A 16824-nucleotide genomic window follows, 5' to 3' on the forward strand; every position below is an offset into this window, starting at 1 on the left:
TCTTCTTGAGATGGACTTTGTCAAAGATGGCGACAGTCTTGGGAAATAGCTTCGTAGAAAACGAGAAAAACACTCCCCGTCGGGGAATCGAGCCGCGGTCTCCCGCGTGACAGGCGGGGATACTCACCACTATACTAACGAGAAAGAAGCTGATAAAAGCATGGCAGTATTCGGTCAGACCCATTTACTCTTGGGACCGATAGAATTTTGCCCATTTACACATATGCAGATGTTCTGCCAAAAGAAAAATAGCTTCCACAGATGATATCTTGAGTCATCTAACTGCAAAGTCCAGCTAAAGAAATCTCAAGTCTGACAAATCAGACTTTTTCTCTTTCCCCAAAGGTAAAGCTGCAGTGATTCCTGGGGACAAAGCGCTGTTTGGAGGTGAAATGCAGAAAAACATAACCTGGTGTTGTAAACAGTACATAGGCAAGAGGATAGCAAAGTGGCATGCTTCTTAGCATTTAGCAGGAAGCACTTTTTCTTGAGATGGACTTTGTCAAAGATGGCGACAGTCTTGGGAAATAGCTTCGTAGAAAACGAGAAAAGCACTCCCCGTCAGGGAATCGAACCCCGGTCTCCCGCGTGACAGGCGTGACTACTCGCCACTATACTAACGAGGAAGAAGCTGATGAAAGCATGGCAGTATTCGGGCGGACCCATTTACTCTTGGGACCGATAGAATTTTGCCCATTAACACATACGCAGATGTTCTGCCAAAAGAAAAATAGCTTCCACAGATGATATCTTGAGTCATCTAACTGCAAAGTCCAGCTAAAGAAATCTCAAGTCTGACAAATCAGACTTTTTCCTTTTCCCCAAAGGTAAAGCTGCAGTGATTCCTGGGGACAAAGCGCTGTTTGGAGGTGAAATGCAGAAAAACATAACCTGGTGTTGTAAACAGTACATAGGCAAGAGGATAGCAAAGTGGCATGCTTCTTAGCATTTAGCAGGAAGCACTTCTTCTTGAGATGGACTTTGTCAAAGATGGCGACAGTCTTGGGAAATAGCTTCGTAGAAAACGAGAAAAGCACTCCCCGTTGGGGAATCGAACCCCGGTCTCCCGCGTGACAGGCGTGACTACTCGCCACTATACTAACGAGGAAGAAGCTGATGAAAGCATGGCAGTATTCGGGCGGACCCATTTACTCTTGGGACCGATAGAATTTTGCCCATTTACACATACGCAGATGTTCTGCCAAAAGAAAAATAGCTTCCACAGATGATATCTTGAGTCATCTAACTGCAAAGTCCAGCTAAAGAAATCTCAAGTCTGACAAATCAGACTTTTTCTCTTTCCCCAAAGGTAAAGCTGCAGTGATTCCTGGGGACAAAGCGCTGTTTGGAGGTGAAATGCAGAAAAACATAACCTGGTGTTGTAAACAGTACATAGGCAAGAGGATAGCAAAGTGGCATGCTTCTTAGCATTTAGCAGGAAGCACTTCTTCTTGAGATGGACTTTGTCAAAGATGGCGACAGTCTTGGGAAATAGCTTCGTAGAAAACGAGAAAAGCACTCCCCGTCGGGGAATCGAACCCCGGTCTCCCGCGTGACTACTCGCCACTATACTAACGAGGAAGAAGCTGATGAAAGCATGGCAGTATTCGGGCAGACCCATTTACTCTTGGGACCGATAGAATTTTGCCCATTTACACATACGCAGATGTTCTGCCAAAAGAAAAATAGCTTCCACAGATGATATCTTGAGTCATCTAACTGCAAAGTCCAGCTAAAGAAATCTCAAGTCTGACAAATCAGACTTTTTCTCTTTCCCCAAAGGTAAAGCTGCAGTGATTCCTGGGGACAAAGCGCTGTTTGGAGGTGAAATGCAGAAAAACATAACCTGGTGTTGTAAACAGTACATAGGCAAGAGGATAGCAAAGTGGCATGCTTCTTAGCATTTAGCAGGAAGCACTTCTGCTTGAGATGGACTTTGTCAAAGATGGCGACAGTCTTGGGAAATAGCTTCGTAGAAAACGAGAAAAGCACTCCCCGTTGGGGAATCGAACCCCGGTCTCACGCGTGACTACTCGCCACTATACTAACGAGGAAGAAGCTGATGAAAGCATGGCAGTATTCGGGCAGACCCATTTACTCTTGGGACCGATAGAATTTTGCCCATTTACACATACGCAGATGTTCTGCCAAAGGAAAAAATAGCTTCCACAGATGATATCTTGAGTCATCTAACTGCAAAGTCCAGCTAAAGAAATCTCAAGTCTGACAAATCAGACTTTTTCCTTTTCCCCAAAGGTAAAGCTGCAGTGATTCCTGGGGACAAAGCGCTGTTTGGAGGTGAAATGCAGAAAAACATAACCTGGTGTTGTAAATAGTACATAGGCAAGAGGATAGCAAAGTGGCATGCTTCTTAGCATTTAGCAGGAAGCACTTCTTCTTGAGATGGACTTTGTCAAAGATGGCGACAGTCTTGGGAAATAGCTTCGTAGAAAACGAGAAAAGCACTCCCCGTCGGGGAATCGAACCCCGGTCTCCCGCGTGACTACTCGCCACTATACTAACGAGGAAGAAGCTGATGAAAGCATGGCAGTATTCGGGCAGACCCATTTACTCTTGGGACCGATAGAATTTTGCCCATTTACACATACGCAGATGTTCTGCCAAAAGAAAAATAGCTTCCACAGATGATATCTTGAGTCATCTAACTGCAAAGTCCAGCTAAAGAAATCTCAAGTCTGACAAATCAGACTTTTTCTCTTTCCCCAAAGGTAAAGCTGCAGTGATTACTGGGGACAAAGCGCTGTTTGGAGGTGAAATGCAGAAAAACATAACCTGGTGTTGTAAACAGTACATAGGCAAGAGGATAGCAAAGTGGCATGCTTCTTAGCATTTAGCAGGAAGCACTTCTTCTTGAGATGGACTTTGTCAAAGATGGCGACAGTCTTGGGAAATAGCTTCGTAGAAAACGAGAAAAGCACTCCCCGTCGGGGAATCGAGCCGCGGTCTCCCGCGTGACAGGCGGGGATACTCACCACTATACTAACGAGAAAGAAGCTGATAAAAGCATGGCAGTATTCGGTCAGACCCATTTACTCTTGGGACCGATAGAATTTTGCCCATTTACACATATGCAGATGTTCTGCCAAAAGAAAAATAGCTTCCACAGATGATATCTTGAGTCATCTAACTGCAAAGTCCAGCTAAAGAAATCTCAAGTCTGACAAATCAGACTTTTTCTCTTTCCCCAAAGGTAAAGCTGCAGTGATTCCTGGGGACAAAGCGCTGTTTGGAGGTGAAATGCAGAAAAACATAACCTGGTGTTGTAAATAGTACATAGGCAAGAGGATAGCAAAGTGGCATGCTTCTTAGCATTTAGCAGGAAGCACTTCTTCTTGAGATGGACTTTGTCAAAGATGGCGACAGTCTTGGGAAATAGCTTCGTAGAAAACGAGAAAAGCACTCCCCGTCAGGGAATCGAGCCGCGGTCTCCCGCGTGACAGGCGGGGATACTCACCACTATACTAACGAGAAAGAAGCTGATAAAAGCATGGCAGTATTCGGTCAGACCCATTTACTCTTGGGACCGATAGAATTTTGCCCATTTACACATATGCAGATGTTCTGCCAAAAGAAAAATAGCTTCCACAGATGATATCTTGAGTCATCTAACTGCAAAGTCCAGCTAAAGAAATCTCAAGTCTGACAAATCAGACTTTTTCTCTTTCCCCAAAGGTAAAGCTGCAGTGATTCCTGGGGACAAAGCGCTGTTTGGAGGTGAAATGCAGAAAAACATAACCTGGTGTTGTAAACAGTACATAGGCAAGAGGATAGCAAAGTGGCATGCTTCTTAGCATTTAGCAGGAAGCACTTTTTCTTGAGATGGACTTTGTCAAAGATGGCGACAGTCTTGGGAAATAGCTTCGTAGAAAACGAGAAAAGCACTCCCCGTCAGGGAATCGAACCCCGGTCTCCCGCGTGACAGGCGTGACTACTCGCCACTATACTAACGAGGAAGAAGCTGATGAAAGCATGGCAGTATTCGGGCGGACCCATTTACTCTTGGGACCGATAGAATTTTGCCCATTAACACATACGCAGATGTTCTGCCAAAAGAAAAATAGCTTCCACAGATGATATCTTGAGTCATCTAACTGCAAAGTCCAGCTAAAGAAATCTCAAGTCTGACAAATCAGACTTTTTCCTTTTCCCCAAAGGTAAAGCTGCAGTGATTCCTGGGGACAAAGCGCTGTTTGGAGGTGAAATGCAGAAAAACATAACCTGGTGTTGTAAATAGTACATAGGCAAGAGGATAGCAAAGTGGCATGCTACTTAGCATTTAGCAGGAAGCACTTCTTCTTGAGATGGACTTTGTCAAAGATGGCGACAGTCTTGGGAAATAGCTTCGTAGAAAACGAGAAAAGCACTCCCCGTCGGGGAATCGAACCCCGGTCTCCCGCGTGACAGGCGTGACTACTCGCCACTATACTAAGGAGGAAGAAGCTGATGAAAGCATGGCAGTATTCGGGCGGACCCATTTACTCTTGGGACCGATAGAATTTTGCCCATTTACACATACGCAGATGTTCTGCCAAAAGAAAAATAGCTTCCACAGATGATATCTTGAGTCATCTAACTGCAAAGTCCAGCTAAAGAAATCTCAAGTCTGACAAATCAGACTTTTTCTCTTTCCCCAAAGGTAAAGCTGCAGTGATTCCTGGGGACAAAGCGCTGTTTGGAGGTGAAATGCAGAAAAACATAACCTGGTGTTGTAAACAGTACATAGGCAAGAGGATAGCAAAGTGGCATGCTTCTTAGCATTTAGCAGGAAGCACTTCTTCTTGAGATGGACTTTGTCAAAGATGGCGACAGTCTTGGGAAATAGCTTCGTAGAAAACGAGAAAAGCACTCCCCGTCGGGCAATCGAACCCCGGTCTCCCGCGTGACTACTCGCCACTATACTAACGAGGAAGAAGCTGATGAAAGCATGGCAGTATTCGGGCAGACCCATTTACTCTTGGGACCGATAGAATTTTGCCCATTTACACATACGCAGATGTTCTGCCAAAAGAAAAATAGCTTCCACAGATGATATCTTGAGTCATCTAACTGCAAAGTCCAGCTAAAGAAATCTCAAGTCTGACAAATCAGACTTTTTCCTTTTCCCCAAAGGTAAAGCTGCAGTGATTCCTGGGGACAAAGCGCTGTTTGGAGGTGAAATGCAGAAAAACATAACCTGGTGTTGTAAACAGTACATAGGCAAGAGGATAGCAAAGTGGCATGCTTCTTAGCATTTAGCAGGAAGCACTTCTGCTTGAGATGGACTTTGTCAAAGATGGCGACAGTCTTGGGAAATAGCTTCGTAGAAAACGAGAAAAGCACTCCCCGTTGGGGAATCGAACCCCGGTCTCACGCGTGACTACTCGCCACTATACTAACGAGGAAGAAGCTGATGAAAGCATGGCAGTATTCGGGCAGACCCATTTACTCTTGGGACCGATAGAATTTTGCCCATTTACACATACGCAGATGTTCTGCCAAAAGAAAAATAGCTTCCACAGATGATATCTTGAGTCATCTAACTGCAAAGTCCAGCTAAAGAAATCTCAAGTCTGACAAATCAGACTTTTTCCTTTTCCCCAAAGGTAAAGCTGCAGTGATTCCTGGGGACAAAGCGCTGTTTGGAGGTGAAATGCAGAAAAACATAACCTGGTGTTGTAAATAGTACATAGGCAAGAGGATAGCAAAGTGGCATGCTTCTTAGCATTTAGCAGGAAGCACTTCTTCTTGAGATGGACTTTGTCAAAGATGGCGACAGTCTTGGGAAATAGCTTCGTAGAAAACGAGAAAAGCACTCCCCGTCGGGGAATCGAGCCGCGGTCTCCCGCGTGACAGGCGGGGATACTCACCACTATACTAACGAGAAAGAAGCTGATAAAAGCATGGCAGTATTCGGTCAGACCCATTTACTCTTGGGACCGATAGAATTTTGCCCATTTACACATATGCAGATGTTCTGCCAAAAGAAAAATAGCTTCCACAGATGATATCTTGAGTCATCTAACTGCAAAGTCCAGCTAAAGAAATCTCAAGTCTGACAAATCAGACTTTTTCTCTTTCCCCAAAGGTAAAGCTGCAGTGATTCCTGGGGACAAAGCGCTGTTTGGAGGTGAAATGCAGAAAAACATAACCTGGTGTTGTAAACAGTACATAGGCAAGAGGATAGCAAAGTGGCATGCTTCTTAGCATTTAGCAGGAAGCACTTTTTCTTGAGATGGACTTTGTCAAAGATGGCGACAGTCTTGGGAAATAGCTTCGTAGAAAACGAGAAAAGCACTCCCCGTCAGGGAATCGAACCCCGGTCTCCCGCGTGACAGGCGTGACTACTCGCCACTATACTAACGAGGAAGAAGCTGATGAAAGCATGGCAGTATTCGGGCGGACCCATTTACTCTTGGGACCGATAGAATTTTGCCCATTAACACATACGCAGATGTTCTGCCAAAAGAAAAATAGCTTCCACAGATGATATCTTGAGTCATCTAACTGCAAAGTCCAGCTAAAGAAATCTCAAGTCTGACAAATCAGACTTTTTCCTTTTCCCCAAAGGTAAAGCTGCAGTGATTCCTGGGGACAAAGCGCTGTTTGGAGGTGAAATGCAGAAAAACATAACCTGGTGTTGTAAATAGTACATAGGCAAGAGGATAGCAAAGTGGCATGCTACTTAGCATTTAGCAGGAAGCACTTCTTCTTGAGATGGACTTTGTCAAAGATGGCGACAGTCTTGGGAAATAGCTTCGTAGAAAACGAGAAAAGCACTCCCCGTCGGGGAATCGAACCCCGGTCTCCCGCGTGACAGGCGTGACTACTCGCCACTATACTAACGAGGAAGAAGCTGATGAAAGCATGGCAGTATTCGGGCGGACCCATTTACTCTTGGGACCGATAGAATTTTGCCCATTTACACATACGCAGATGTTCTGCCAAAAGAAAAATAGCTTCCACAGATGATATCTTGAGTCATCTAACTGCAAAGTCCAGCTAAAGAAATCTCAAGTCTGACAAATCAGACTTTTTCTCTTTCCCCAAAGGTAAAGCTGCAGTGATTCCTGGGGACAAAGCGCTGTTTGGAGGTGAAATGCAGAAAAACATAACCTGGTGTTGTAAACAGTACATAGGCAAGAGGATAGCAAAGTGGCATGCTTCTTAGCATTTAGCAGGAAGCACTTCTTCTTGAGATGGACTTTGTCAAAGATGGCGACAGTCTTGGGAAATAGCTTCGTAGAAAACGAGAAAAGCACTCCCCGTCGGGCAATCGAACCCCGGTCTCCCGCGTGACTACTCGCCACTATACTAACGAGGAAGAAGCTGATGAAAGCATGGCAGTATTCGGGCAGACCCATTTACTCTTGGGACCGATAGAATTTTGCCCATTTACACATACGCAGATGTTCTGCCAAAAGAAAAATAGCTTCCACAGATGATATCTTGAGTCATCTAACTGCAAAGTCCAGCTAAAGAAATCTCAAGTCTGACAAATCAGACTTTTTCCTTTTCCCCAAAGGTAAAGCTGCAGTGATTCCTGGGGACAAAGCGCTGTTTGGAGGTGAAATGCAGAAAAACATAACCTGGTGTTGTAAACAGTACATAGGCAAGAGGATAGCAAAGTGGCATGCTTCTTAGCATTTAGCAGGAAGCACTTCTGCTTGAGATGGACTTTGTCAAAGATGGCGACAGTCTTGGGAAATAGCTTCGTAGAAAACGAGAAAAGCACTCCCCGTTGGGGAATCGAACCCCGGTCTCACGCGTGACTACTCGCCACTATACTAACGAGGAAGAAGCTGATGAAAGCATGGCAGTATTCGGGCAGACCCATTTACTCTTGGGACCGATAGAATTTTGCCCATTTACACATACGCAGATGTTCTGCCAAAAGAAAAATAGCTTCCACAGATGATATCTTGAGTCATCTAACTGCAAAGTCCAGCTAAAGAAATCTCAAGTCTGACAAATCAGACTTTTTCCTTTTCCCCAAAGGTAAAGCTGCAGTGATTCCTGGGGACAAAGCGCTGTTTGGAGGTGAAATGCAGAAAAACATAACCTGGTGTTGTAAATAGTACATAGGCAAGAGGATAGCAAAGTGGCATGCTTCTTAGCATTTAGCAGGAAGCACTTCTTCTTGAGATGGACTTTGTCAAAGATGGCGACAGTCTTGGGAAATAGCTTCGTAGAAAACGAGAAAAGCACTCCCCGTCGGGGAATCGAGCCGCAGTCTCCCGCGTGACAGGCGGGGATACTCACCACTATACTAACGAGAAAGAAGCTGATAAAAGCATGGCAGTATTCGGTCAGACCCATTTACTCTTGGGACCGATAGAATTTTGCCCATTTACACATATGCAGATGTTCTGCCAAAAGAAAAATAGCTTCCACAGATGATATCTTGAGTCATCTAACTGCAAAGTCCAGCTAAAGAAATCTCAAGTCTGACAAATCAGACTTTTTCTCTTTCCCCAAAGGTAAAGCTGCAGTGATTCCTGGGGACAAAGCGCTGTTTGGAGGTGAAATGCAGAAAAACATAACCTGGTGTTGTAAACAGTACATAGGCAAGAGGATAGCAAAGTGGCATGCTTCTTAGCATTTAGCAGGAAGCACTTTTTCTTGAGATGGACTTTGTCAAAGATGGCGACAGTCTTGGGAAATAGCTTCGTAGAAAACGAGAAAAGCACTCCCCGTCAGGGAATCGAACCCCGGTCTCCCGCGTGACAGGCGTGACTACTCGCCACTATACTAACGAGGAAGAAGCTGATGAAAGCATGGCAGTATTCGGGCGGACCCATTTACTCTTGGGACCGATAGAATTTTGCCCATTAACACATACGCAGATGTTCTGCCAAAAGAAAAATAGCTTCCACAGATGATATCTTGAGTCATCTAACTGCAAAGTCCAGCTAAAGAAATCTCAAGTCTGACAAATCAGACTTTTTCCTTTTCCCCAAAGGTAAAGCTGCAGTGATTCCTGGGGACAAAGCGCTGTTTGGAGGTGAAATGCAGAAAAACATAACCTGGTGTTGTAAATAGTACATAGGCAAGAGGATAGCAAAGTGGCATGCTACTTAGCATTTAGCAGGAAGCACTTCTTCTTGAGATGGACTTTGTCAAAGATGGCGACAGTCTTGGGAAATAGCTTCGTAGAAAACGAGAAAAGCACTCCCCGTCGGGGAATCGAACCCCGGTCTCCCGCGTGACAGGCGTGACTACTCGCCACTATACTAACGAGGAAGAAGCTGATGAAAGCATGGCAGTATTCGGGCGGACCCATTTACTCTTGGGACCGATAGAATTTTGCCCATTTACACATACGCAGATGTTCTGCCAAAAGAAAAATAGCTTCCACAGATGATATCTTGAGTCATCTAACTGCAAAGTCCAGCTAAAGAAATCTCAAGTCTGACAAATCAGACTTTTTCTCTTTCCCCAAAGGTAAAGCTGCAGTGATTCCTGGGGACAAAGCGCTGTTTGGAGGTGAAATGCAGAAAAACATAACCTGGTGTTGTAAACAGTACATAGGCAAGAGGATAGCAAAGTGGCATGCTTCTTAGCATTTAGCAGGAAGCACTTCTTCTTGAGATGGACTTTGTCAAAGATGGCGACAGTCTTGGGAAATAGCTTCGTAGAAAACGAGAAAAGCACTCCCCGTCGGGGAATCGAACCCCGGTCTCCCGCGTGACTACTCGCCACTATACTAACGAGGAAGAAGCTGATGAAAGCATGGCAGTATTCGGGCAGACCCATTTACTCTTGGGACCGATAGAATTTTGCCCATTTACACATACGCAGATGTTCTGCCAAAAGAAAAATAGCTTCCACAGATGATATCTTGAGTCATCTAACTGCAAAGTCCAGCTAAAGAAATCTCAAGTCTGACAAATCAGACTTTTTCCTTTTCCCCAAAGGTAAAGCTGCAGTGATTCCTGGGGACAAAGCGCTGTTTGGAGGTGAAATGCAGAAAAATATAACCTGGTGTTGTAAATAGTACATAGGCAAGAGGATAGCAAAGTGGCATGCTTCTTAGCATTTAGCAGGAAGCACTTCTTCTTGAGATGGACTTTGTCAAAGATGGCGACAGTCTTGGGAAATAGCTTCGTAGAAAACGAGAAAAGCACTCCCCGTCGGGGAATCGAACCCCGGTCTCCCGCGTGACAGGCGGGGATACTCACCACTATACTAACGAGGAAGTAGCTGATGAAAGGATGGCAGTATTTGGGCAGATCGATTTACTCTTGGGACCGATAGAATTTTGCCCATTTACACATACGCAGATGTTCTGCCAAAAGAAAAATAGCTTCCACAGATGATATCTTGAGTCATCTAACTGCAAAGTCCAGCTAAAGAAATCTCAAGTCTGACAAATCAGACTTTTTCTCTTTCCCCAAAGGTAAAGCTGCAGTGATTCCTGGGGACAAAGCGCTGTTTGGAGGTGAAATGCAGAAAAACATAACCTGGTGTTGTAAACAGTACATAGGCAAGAGGATAGCAAAGTGGCATGCTTCTTAGCATTTAGCAGGAAGCACTTCTTCTTGAGATGGACTTTGTCAAAGATGGCGACAGTCTTGGGAAATAGCTTCGTAGAAAACGAGAAAAGCACTCCCCGTCGGGGAATCGAACCCCGGTCTCCCGCGTGACTACTCGCCACTATACTAACGAGGAAGAAGCTGATGAAAGCATGGCAGTATTCGGGCAGACCCATTTACTCTTGGGACCGATAGAATTTTGCCCATTTACACATACGCAGATGTTCTGCCAAAAGAAAAATAGCTTCCACAGATGATATCTTGAGTCATCTAACTGCAAAGTCCAGCTAAAGAAATCTCAAGTCTGACAAATCAGACTTTTTCTCTTTCCCCAAAGGTAAAGCTGCAGTGATTCCTGGGGACAAAGCGCTGTTTGGAGGTGAAATGCAGAAAAACATAACCTGGTGTTGTAAACAGTACATAGGCAAGAGGATAGCAAAGTGGCATGCTTCTTAGCATTTAGCAGGAAGCACTTCTTCTTGAGATGGACTTTGTCAAAGATGGCGACAGTCTTGGGAAATAGCTTCGTAGAAAACGAGAAAAGCACTCCCCGTCGGGGAATCGAACCCCGGTCTCCCGCGTGACTACTCGCCACTATACTAACGAGGAAGAAGCTGATGAAAGCATGGCAGTATTCGGGCAGACCCATTTACTCTTGGGACCGATAGAATTTTGCCCATTTACACATACGCAGATGTTCTGCCAAAAGAAAAATAGCTTCCACAGATGATATCTTGAGTCATCTAACTGCAAAGTCCAGCTAAAGAAATCTCAAGTCTGACAAATCAGACTTTTTCTCTTTCCCCAAAGGTAAAGCTGCAGTGATTCCTGGGGACAAAGCGCTGTTTGGAGGTGAAATGCAGAAAAACATAACCTGGTGTTGTAAACAGTACATAGGCAAGAGGATAGCAAAGTGGCATGCTTCTTAGCATTTAGCAGGAAGCACTTCTGCTTGAGATGGACTTTGTCAAAGATGGCGACAGTCTTGGGAAATAGCTTCGTAGAAAACGAGAAAAGCACTCCCCGTTGGGGAATCGAACCCCGGTCTCACGCGTGACTACTCGCCACTATACTAACGAGGAAGAAGCTGATGAAAGCATGGCAGTATTCGGGCAGACCCATTTACTCTTGGGACCGATAGAATTTTGCCCATTTACACATACGCAGATGTTCTGCCAAAGGAAAAAATAGCTTCCACAGATGATATCTTGAGTCATCTAACTGCAAAGTCCAGCTAAAGAAATCTCAAGTCTGACAAATCAGACTTTTTCCTTTTCCCCAAAGGTAAAACTGCAGTGATTCCTGGGGACAAAGCGCTGTTTGGAGGTGAAATGCAGAAAAACATAACCTGGTGTTGTAAATAGTACATAGGCAAGAGGATAGCAAAGTGGCATGCTTCTTAGCATTTAGCAGGAAGCACTTCTTCTTGAGATGGACTTTGTCAAAGATGGCGACAGTCTTGGGAAATAGCTTCGTAGAAAACGAGAAAAGCACTCCCCGTCGGGGAATCGAACCCCGGTCTCCCGCGTGACTACTCGCCACTATACTAACGAGGAAGAAGCTGATGAAAGCATGGCAGTATTCGGGCAGACCCATTTACTCTTGGGACCGATAGAATTTTGCCCATTTACACATACGCAGATGTTCTGCCAAAAGAAAAATAGCTTCCACAGATGATATCTTGAGTCATCTAACTGCAAAGTCCAGCTAAAGAAATCTCAAGTCTGACAAATCAGACTTTTTCTCTTTCCCCAAAGGTAAAGCTGCAGTGATTCCTGGGGACAAAGCGCTGTTTGGAGGTGAAATGCAGAAAAACATAACCTGGTGTTGTAAACAGTACATAGGCAAGAGGATAGCAAAGTGGCATGCTTCTTAGCATTTAGCAGGAAGCACTTCTTCTTGAGATGGACTTTGTCAAAGATGGCGACAGTCTTGGGAAATAGCTTCGTAGAAAACGAGAAAAGCACTCCCCGTCGGGGAATCGAGCCGCGGTCTCCCGCGTGACAGGCGGGGATACTCACCACTATACTAACGAGAAAGAAGCTGATAAAAGCATGGCAGTATTCGGTCAGACCCATTTACTCTTGGGACCGATAGAATTTTGCCCATTTACACATATGCAGATGTTCTGCCAAAAGAAAAATAGCTTCCACAGATGATATCTTGAGTCATCTAACTGCAAAGTCCAGCTAAAGAAATCTCAAGTCTGACAAATCAGACTTTTTCTCTTTCCCCAAAGGTAAAGCTGCAGTGATTCCTGGGGACAAAGCGCTGTTTGGAGGTGAAATGCAGAAAAACATAACCTGGTGTTGTAAATAGTACATAGGCAAGAGGATAGCAAAGTGGCATGCTTCTTAGCATTTAGCAGGAAGCACTTCTTCTTGAGATGGACTTTGTCAAAGATGGCGACAGTCTTGGGAAATAGCTTCGTAGAAAACGAGAAAAGCACTCCCCGTCAGGGAATCGAGCCGCGGTCTCCCGCGTGACAGGCGGGGATACTCACCACTATACTAACGAGAAAGAAGCTGATAAAAGCATGGCAGTATTCGGTCAGACCCATTTACTCTTGGGACCGATAGAATTTTGCCCATTTACACATATGCAGATGTTCTGCCAAAAGAAAAATAGCTTCCACAGATGATATCTTGAGTCATCTAACTGCAAAGTCCAGCTAAAGAAATCTCAAGTCTGACAAATCAGACTTTTTCTCTTTCCCCAAAGGTAAAGCTGCAGTGATTCCTGGGGACAAAGCGCTGTTTGGAGGTGAAATGCAGAAAAACATAACCTGGTGTTGTAAACAGTACATAGGCAAGAGGATAGCAAAGTGGCATGCTTCTTAGCATTTAGCAGGAAGCACTTTTTCTTGAGATGGACTTTGTCAAAGATGGCGACAGTCTTGGGAAATAGCTTCGTAGAAAACGAGAAAAGCACTCCCCGTCAGGGAATCGAACCCCGGTCTCCCGCGTGACAGGCGTGACTACTCGCCACTATACTAACGAGGAAGAAGCTGATGAAAGCATGGCAGTATTCGGGCGGACCCATTTACTCTTGGGACCGATAGAATTTTGCCCATTAACACATACGCAGATGTTCTGCCAAAAGAAAAATAGCTTCCACAGATGATATCTTGAGTCATCTAACTGCAAAGTCCAGCTAAAGAAATCTCAAGTCTGACAAATCAGACTTTTTCCTTTTCCCCAAAGGTAAAGCTGCAGTGATTCCTGGGGACAAAGTGCTGTTTGGAGGTGAAATGCAGAAAAACATAACCTGGTGTTGTAAATAGTACATAGGCAAGAGGATAGCAAAGTGGCATGCTACTTAGCATTTAGCAGGAAGCACTTCTTCTTGAGATGGACTTTGTCAAAGATGGCGACAGTCTTGGGAAATAGCTTCGTAGAAAACGAGAAAAGCACTCCCCGTCGGGGAATCGAACCCCGGTCTCCCGCGTGACAGGCGTGACTACTCGCCACTATACTAACGAGGAAGAAGCTGATGAAAGCATGGCAGTATTCGGGCGGACCCATTTACTCTTGGGACCGATAGAATTTTGCCCATTTACACATACGCAGATGTTCTGCCAAAAGAAAAATAGCTTCCACAGATGATATCTTGAGTCATCTAACTGCAAAGTCCAGCTAAAGAAATCTCAAGTCTGACAAATCAGACTTTTTCTCTTTCCCCAAAGGTAAAGCTGCAGTGATTCCTGGGGACAAAGCGCTGTTTGGAGGTGAAATGCAGAAAAACATAACCTGGTGTTGTAAACAGTACATAGGCAAGAGGATAGCAAAGTGGCATGCTTCTTAGCATTTAGCAGGAAGCACTTCTTCTTGAGATGGACTTTGTCAAAGATGGCGACAGTCTTGGGAAATAGCTTCGTAGAAAACGAGAAAAGCACTCCCCGTCGGGGAATCGAACCCCGGTCTCCCGCGTGACTACTCGCCACTATACTAACGAGGAAGAAGCTGATGAAAGCATGGCAGTATTCGGGCAGACCCATTTACTCTTGGGACCGATAGAATTTTGCCCATTTACACATACGCAGATGTTCTGCCAAAAGAAAAATAGCTTCCACAGATGATATCTTGAGTCATCTAACTGCAAAGTCCAGCTAAAGAAATCTCAAGTCTGACAAATCAGACTTTTTCTCTTTCCCCAAAGGTAAAGCTGCAGTGATTCCTGGGGACAAAGCGCTGTTTGGAGGTGAAATGCAGAAAAACATAACCTGGTGTTGAAAACAGTACATAGGCAAGAGGATAGCAAAGTGGCATGCTTCTTAGCATTTAGCAGGAAGCACTTCTTCTTGAGATGGACTTTGTCAAAGATGGCGACAGTCTTGGGAAATAGCTTCGTAGAAAACGAGAAAAGCACTCCCCGTCGGGGAATCGAACCCCGGTCTCCCGCGTGACTACTCGCCACTATACTAACGAGGAAGAAGCTGATGAAAGCATGGCAGTATTCGGGCAGACCCATTTACTCTTGGGACCGATAGAATTTTGCCCATTTACACATACGCAGATGTTCTGCCAAAAGAAAAATAGCTTCCACAGATGATATCTTGAGTCATCTAACTGCAAAGTCCAGCTAAAGAAATCTCAAGTCTGACAAATCAGACTTTTTCCTTTTCCCCAAAGGTAAAGCTGCAGTGATTCCTGGGGACAAAGCGCTGTTTGGAGGTGAAATGCAGAAAAACATAACCTGGTGTTGTAAACAGTACATAGGCAAGAGGATAGCAAAGTGGCATGCTTCTTAGCATTTAGCAGGAAGCACTTCTTCTTGAGATGGACTTTGTCAAAGATGGCGACAGTCTTGGGAAATAGCTTCGTAGAAAACGAGAAAAGCACTCCCCGTCGGGGAATCGAGCCGCGGTCTCCCGCGTGACAGGCGGGGATACTCACCACTATACTAACGAGAAAGAAGCTGATAAAAGCATGGCAGTATTCGGTCAGACCCATTTACTCTTGGGACCGATAGAATTTTGCCCATTTACACATATGCAGATGTTCTGCCAAAAGAAAAATAGCTTCCACAGATGATATCTTGAGTCATCTAACTGCAAAGTCCAGCTAAAGAAATCTCAAGTCTGACAAATCAGACTTTTTCTCTTTCCCCAAAGGTAAAGCTGCAGTGATTCCTGGGGACAAAGCGCTGTTTGGAGGTGAAATGCAGAAAAACATAACCTGGTGTTGTAAACAGTACATAGGCAAGAGGATAGCAAAGTGGCATGCTTCTTAGCATTTAGCAGGAAGCACTTTTTCTTGAGATGGACTTTGTCAAAGATGGCGACAGTCTTGGGAAATAGCTTCGTAGAAAACGAGAAAAGCACTCCCCGTCAGGGAATCGAACCCCGGTCTCCCGCGTGACAGGCGTGACTACTCGCCACTATACTAACGAGGAAGAAGCTGATGAAAGCATGGCAGTATTCGGGCGGACCCATTTACTCTTGGGACCGATAGAATTTTGCCCATTAACACATACGCAGATGTTCTGCCAAAAGAAAAATAGCTTCCACAGATGATATCTTGAGTCATCTAACTGCAAAGTCCAGCTAAAGAAATCTCAAGTCTGACAAATCAGACTTTTTCCTTTTCCCCAAAGGTAAAGCTGCAGTGATTCCTGGGGACAAAGCGCTGTTTGGAGGTGAAATGCAGAAAAACATAACCTGGTGTTGTAAATAGTACATAGGCAAGAGGATAGCAAAGTGGCATGCTACTTAGCATTTAGCAGGAAGCACTTCTTCTTGAGATGGACTTTGTCAAAGATGGCGACAGTCTTGGGAAATAGCTTCGTAGAAAACGAGAAAAGCACTCCCCGTCGGGGAATCGAACCCCGGTCTCCCGCGTGACAGACGTGACTACTCGCCACTATACTAACGAGGAAGAAGCTGATGAAAGCATGGCAGTATTCGGGCGGACCCATTTACTCTTGGGACCGATAGAATTTTGCCCATTTACACATACGCAGATGTTCTGCCAAAAGAAAAATAGCTTCCACAGATGATATCTTGAGTCATCTAACTGCAAAGTCCAGCTAAAGAAATCTCAAGTCTGACAAATCAGACTTTTTCTCTTTCCCCAAAGGTAAAGCTGCAGTGATTCCTGGGGACAAAGCGCTGTTTGGAGGTGAAATGCAGAAAAACATAACCTGGTGTTGTAAACAGTACATAGGCAAGAGGATAGCAAAGTGGCATGCTTCTTAGCATTTAGCAGGAAGCACTTCTTCTTGAGATGGACTTTGTCAAAGATGGCGACAGTCTTGGGAAATAGCTTCGTAGAAAACGAGAAAAGCACTCCCC

General features: G+C 44.8%; 1 non-coding gene across 1 annotated transcript; it reads right to left on the reverse strand.

Annotated features, from left to right (window-relative positions):
- Positions 1–10123: 10123 nt before the first annotated feature.
- Positions 10124–10195, reverse strand: TRNAD-GUC (transfer RNA aspartic acid (anticodon GUC)). The gene has a single exon. It is a non-coding gene; the product is annotated as a tRNA-Asp (tRNA).
- Between the last annotated feature and the right edge of the window lie 6629 nt (positions 10196–16824).

The sequence above is a fragment of the Eleutherodactylus coqui genome, chromosome 11, assembly GCF_035609145.1.
Source record: "Eleutherodactylus coqui strain aEleCoq1 chromosome 11, aEleCoq1.hap1, whole genome shotgun sequence".
Classification (NCBI taxonomy): Eukaryota; Metazoa; Chordata; class Amphibia; order Anura; family Eleutherodactylidae; genus Eleutherodactylus; species Eleutherodactylus coqui.